Genomic DNA, 5,201 nt, shown 5'->3' on the forward strand with positions numbered 1-5,201 from the left:
TAAGCACTGCTTTAGCTGCATCCCACAATTCTAAATATGTTTTATTATCATTCTCAGTCAGTTCCAAATACTTTCTAATTTCTTTTGTGATTTATTCTTCAACCCAGATATTATCTGAAAACATGTTCTTTAATTTTGAAACATTTGGAATTTACCTCTTTATTCTATTGTTATTCATTTTTAATTTAATTCCATTTAGGAAAGAAAACATACCACTTGTGATTTTAATCTTTTTACATTTATTGAATCTTGCTCCATGGCTAGTATATGGTCTGTGCAGATAAAATATATCACACGCACTGGAAAATAATGTACATATTCTGCAGTTGTGGAATATATTGTTCTATAAATATCAATTAAATCAAGGTAATTATACTATTGTTCTAACTATAAACTTGTCTAGTCCACATTTTAATTATACTTCTGCTACATGTATTTTTAAATTGTCTTATTGGATGTTCTCATATTTAAGACTGTTACTTCTACCTGTTTCATTGATACTTTTAGTATTATAAAGTATCCCTATTTATTTCTAGAAGTACATTTTGTTTAGAAATTCCATTTATCAGATATTAATATAGCTGCTCTAGCCATCTTACATTTGCTGTTTGTGATATATCTTTGTCCATATATTTACATTTAGTATTTTTGTGTGTTGTTTAAAGTTTATATCTTGTACTCAGCATACGAGATCTGACAATTAACTTCATGAAGTTGTTGCAACGATGCACAACAGCTGTGATGGCCATTCCAGAAAGAGTTCCAAAATTGCTTTGAAGGGTGAACTAGGCGCTGACGTGGGTGCATAGCTTCCCAAGGGGAGAACTTCAAAGGTGACCGTAGTGATGTTCAGCAATGAGGTATGTAGTACTTTTTCTAAGATGAGTTCACAAACTTATTTGTCTAACCTCGTATAGTTAAGTGTTGGCTCTTATCTATTATGACAACCTCTGTCTTTTTTTAATTGGAGGGTTCAATTATTAAAATGTAGATTAGTTACTAACAGAGTTATGCTTGGCTATGCCACTTTTTGAATGTCCTAAAATAAATTGTTTATTAGGTAAGGATTTTACAAACATTACTCATATTAGCAGTAATGGTGGTGCTGGAGAGGATTGCGCCTTCTCCAAGCTGCATGGCAAGAACCACCAATAGTATGGTGGAACTTGTAGCCCTTTACACGGCTGTGGCGCTTTTAGCCTGTAGATGTCAGTCCTCGCATCTTCCTGTGCTTGTGGACTGGTTTGATAATCCACTGGGTGTCAGGATTCCATCTGACAACTTTATGGATGGATCAATGAGGATAACCTCAAAGAATTTGTTCGTGGAATCTTCACCAACCCGGTAAGAATTCAGGACTCTCAGAGCCCCACAGTGGCATCCAACTCGCTCCTCGGAAACAGACTAAAGGCTTTAAGCAAACTTTGGCTGGTTAACACCATGATGGACAGGCTTGCTATAGGTCACACCGTTAGGAACTGGGTGTTTGCAGCCACCACAGTGTACATGAATCTAATATATGACACAATCTTGCTTGGCCTTGTATCCCGCCGTGCATGTTTTATTGGGGGTAAGGGGCTACGGGAGCACAGTGGAGCACAGAGAACTGGCAGTACTGCCAGCAGCGCACCTTGAAAAAAAACACACATTACATCAGACTGCTTCTTCCTCCATAGCTCCTGGATGTACTTGTAAGCTCCCATTTTGGCATACCTGATGGCTGTGGCCAGATGGAAAGGGCCATTTTCTTTTTTTATTTTCTGTTTGTCTCCTTATTCGTTCCTCTGTTCTTTCTTCCTTACCCCCTTTTTTGGGGTGGTGGTGATATAAATGTATTTTAGAGACTGACTATCTGAACAAACAAAGGAAGAAATAGAATATTTGAACCAACAAATTACTAGTAATAAAATCAAATCAGTAATCAAAAAAAAAAAAAAAAAACTCCCAAGAAACCAAAGTCCTAGACCAGACAGCTTCACAGGTGAATTCTATGAAAATTCAAATAATTAATACCTATCCTTCTCAAACTATTCCAAAAAATGGGAGAGGAAAATTTCCCAAACTCACTCTATGAGGCTAGCACTAACTTGATACCAAAACTAACAAAGGTACCACAAAGGAAGAACATTATAGGCCAATATCCCTGATGAACACAGATGTAAAAATCCTCACCAAAATATTAGCAAATCAAATTCAGCAATACATTATAAAGATCATACACCATGATCAAATGGAATTCATTCCTGGTATGCAAGGTTGATTCAATATCTACAAATCAATTAACATGATACACCACATAAACAAAATGAAAAATACAAATCATATGGTCATATCAATAAATGCAGAAAAAGCATTTCACAAAATCCAGCATCAATTTATGATTAAAAACTCTCAGCAAAGTGGGAATAAAGGGAACATATCTCAACATAATGAAAGCCATATATGAAAAACCCACAACTAATATACTCAATGGGGAAGGAAAAAAGATTTTCCTTAAGATCAGCAAGAGACAAGGATACCCACTTTCACCACTTTTGTTTAACATAGTACTGGAAGTCTTAGCCACAGCAATCAGGAAAAAAAAGAAAAAAAAAAGAAAGAAAAAAGAAAGAAAGAAAGAAAGAAAGAAAGAAAGAAAGAAAGGAAGGAAGGAAGGAAGGAAGGAAGGAAGGAAGGAAGGAAGGAAGGAAGGAAGGAAGGAAGGAAGGAAAGAAAGAAAGAAAGAAAGAAAGAAAGAAAGAAAGAAAGAAAGAAAGAAAGAAAGAAAGAAAAGGCATCCAAATGGGAAAGCAAGAAGTAAAATTGTCATTATTTGTGATGACATGATACTATATATAAAGAATCCCAAAGATTCCACCAAAAACTATTAGAACAATAAATGAATTTAGTAAAATAGCAGGGTACAAAATTACTATTGAGAAATCAGTTGTTGTTTTATACACCAATAACAAACTATTGGCAAGAGAAATTAAGAAAACAATAATCCCATTCACAATTGTATCAAAAAAAATACTTAGGAATAAATTTAACCAAGGAAGTAAAAGAGCAGTACTTAGAAAATTATAAGATATTGAAGAGAGAAATTAAACAAGGTACAAATAAAGTGAAGCATGTACCATGTGCATGGATAGGAAGAATTAATATAGTTAAAAGATCCATACTACTCAAAGCAATATATATATTCAATGCAATCCCTATCAAAGCAGCAATGGCATTTTTGACAAAACTAGAACAAATAATCTTAAAATTTATATGGAACCCTAATAGGCCCTGAATAGTCATGACAATCTTGAGAAATAAGAACAAAGCTGGAGGTATTGTACTACCTTATATCAAACTATACTACAAAGCCATAATTATCAAAACAGCATGGTACTGGCATAAAAACTGACACATAGATCAATGGATTAAACAGAGAGCCCAGAAATAAAGGTAGGCCTCTATGGTCATTTAATCTATGACAAACGAAGCAAGAACTTACAGTGGGGTAAAGACAGTCTATTTAGTAAAAGGTACCGGGAAAACTGGACAGATACATGCAAAAAATGAAACTGAATCGCCTTCTTACACCATATATAAGAATAAACATAAAATGGATTAAAGATTTAAATGTAAGACCCAAAACCATAAAACTCCTAGAAGAAAACATAGGAAGTAAACTCTCAAATGGATTTAGAACAATTTTATATGTATTCACCCATTGAAGGATATCTTGGTTGCTTCAAATTTTGTTTTTTTCTTGTTTTGGCAATTATGAATAAAGCTTCTAGAAGCATTCATAGACATTTTTTTGTAAGAACATAATTTTTCAGCCTATTTGGGAAAATAACTATGTGACTGCTGAATGATATGGTAAAAATATGTTTAGCTTTGCTAGCAAATGCCAAATATCTTCCAAAGTAGCAGTACCATTTTCTACTGCCAACTGCAGTGAATGATAGTTTTTGTTGTTCCACATCCTTGTCAGTGTTTAGTGTTGTCAGTGGTTTGGATTTTGGCTATTCTAGTAGTTGTGTATTGCTATCTCATTTTTATTTTCCATTTCCTAATGACATATAAGGGTGAACGATTTTTCATGTGCTTATTTTCCATTCTTATATCTTCATTGGTGAGGTGTCTAATCAGATATTTTGCCCATTTTTAAATTGATTTCTTTGTTTTCTTATTGTTCAGTTTTGAGTCCTCTATGTACTACAGATACAAGTCCATTTTTGGATGTATGTTGTGCAGACATTTTTTCCCAAACTGTGGCTTTTATTTTTATTTTCTTCAGAGTTCCTTTGGTTGAGTAGACAGCTTTTTAATATTAAAGAAGTCTAAATTATCACTTTTTTTTTCCATTTATGGATCTTGCTTTTTTTATTTCATATAAAAACTTATTGCTAAGCCCAAGGTCACCTCAAATTTCTCCTATGCTGTCTTTGAGATGTTTAATAATTTTCCAGTTTGCATTTAGGTTTTTCATCTATTTTGAGTAATATTTGTGAAAGGCATAAAGTTTGTGTCCTGATTCAGTTTTCTTATATTAACGTCCAGTTACTCCAGTCCTATTTGTTAAAATGCCTATGCATTATCCGAATGGCTTCGCCCCTTTGTCAAAGAGTAGTTAACTATATCCGTGTGAATTCATTTCTGGACTCTCTCTGTTTCATTGTTCTCTGTCTATTGTTTTGCCAAAACCACTGTCTTAATTACAGTAACTTTTTAGTAAGTCTTAAAATTAGGTAGTGTCAATCTTCTTTGTTCTTCTCCTTAGATATAGTATTGGTTGTCCTGTCTCTTTTGCCTTTTTGCATAAACTTTCAAATCAGTTTGTTAACATCCACTTGCTGAGATTTTGATAGGAGTTGTATTGAACCTATACATTGATTTCAGAAGAAGTGTCATCTTAACGATATTAAGTCTTTCTATTCATGAAACATTTATACTTGAAATATTTTGATTTAGCTCTTATTTGATTTATTTTATCATATTTTAGTAGTTGTTCTCATGTAGATCTTGCATATGTTTGTTAGATTAATACACAAGCATTTTAATTTTTGGTGCTAATGTAAATGGTGTTTTTGTAATTTCAAATTCCAATTGTTCATTGTATATAAGGAAACAATTGACTTTTACCTATTAACCTTGTGTCCTGCAACCTTGCAATAATTGCTTATTACCATCAGGATTATTTTTTTGTTGATTCTTTTGCACTTTCT

At 33.3% G+C, this 5,201-nt stretch overlaps 1 pseudogene across 1 annotated transcript; it reads right to left on the bottom strand.

Moving 5' to 3' along the window:
- Nucleotides 1-1,087: 1,087 nt before the first annotated feature.
- On the bottom strand, nt 1,088-1,703 carry LOC308495044 (large ribosomal subunit protein eL15-like; annotated as a pseudogene). The gene has a single exon. The product of its transcript is annotated as a large ribosomal subunit protein eL15-like (transcript).
- Nucleotides 1,704-5,201: the final 3,498 nt, after the last annotated feature.

This window comes from Rhinolophus hipposideros (genome assembly GCF_964194185.1).
Source record: "Rhinolophus hipposideros genome assembly, chromosome: X".
Lineage (NCBI taxonomy): Eukaryota > Metazoa > Chordata > Mammalia > Chiroptera > Rhinolophidae > Rhinolophus > Rhinolophus hipposideros.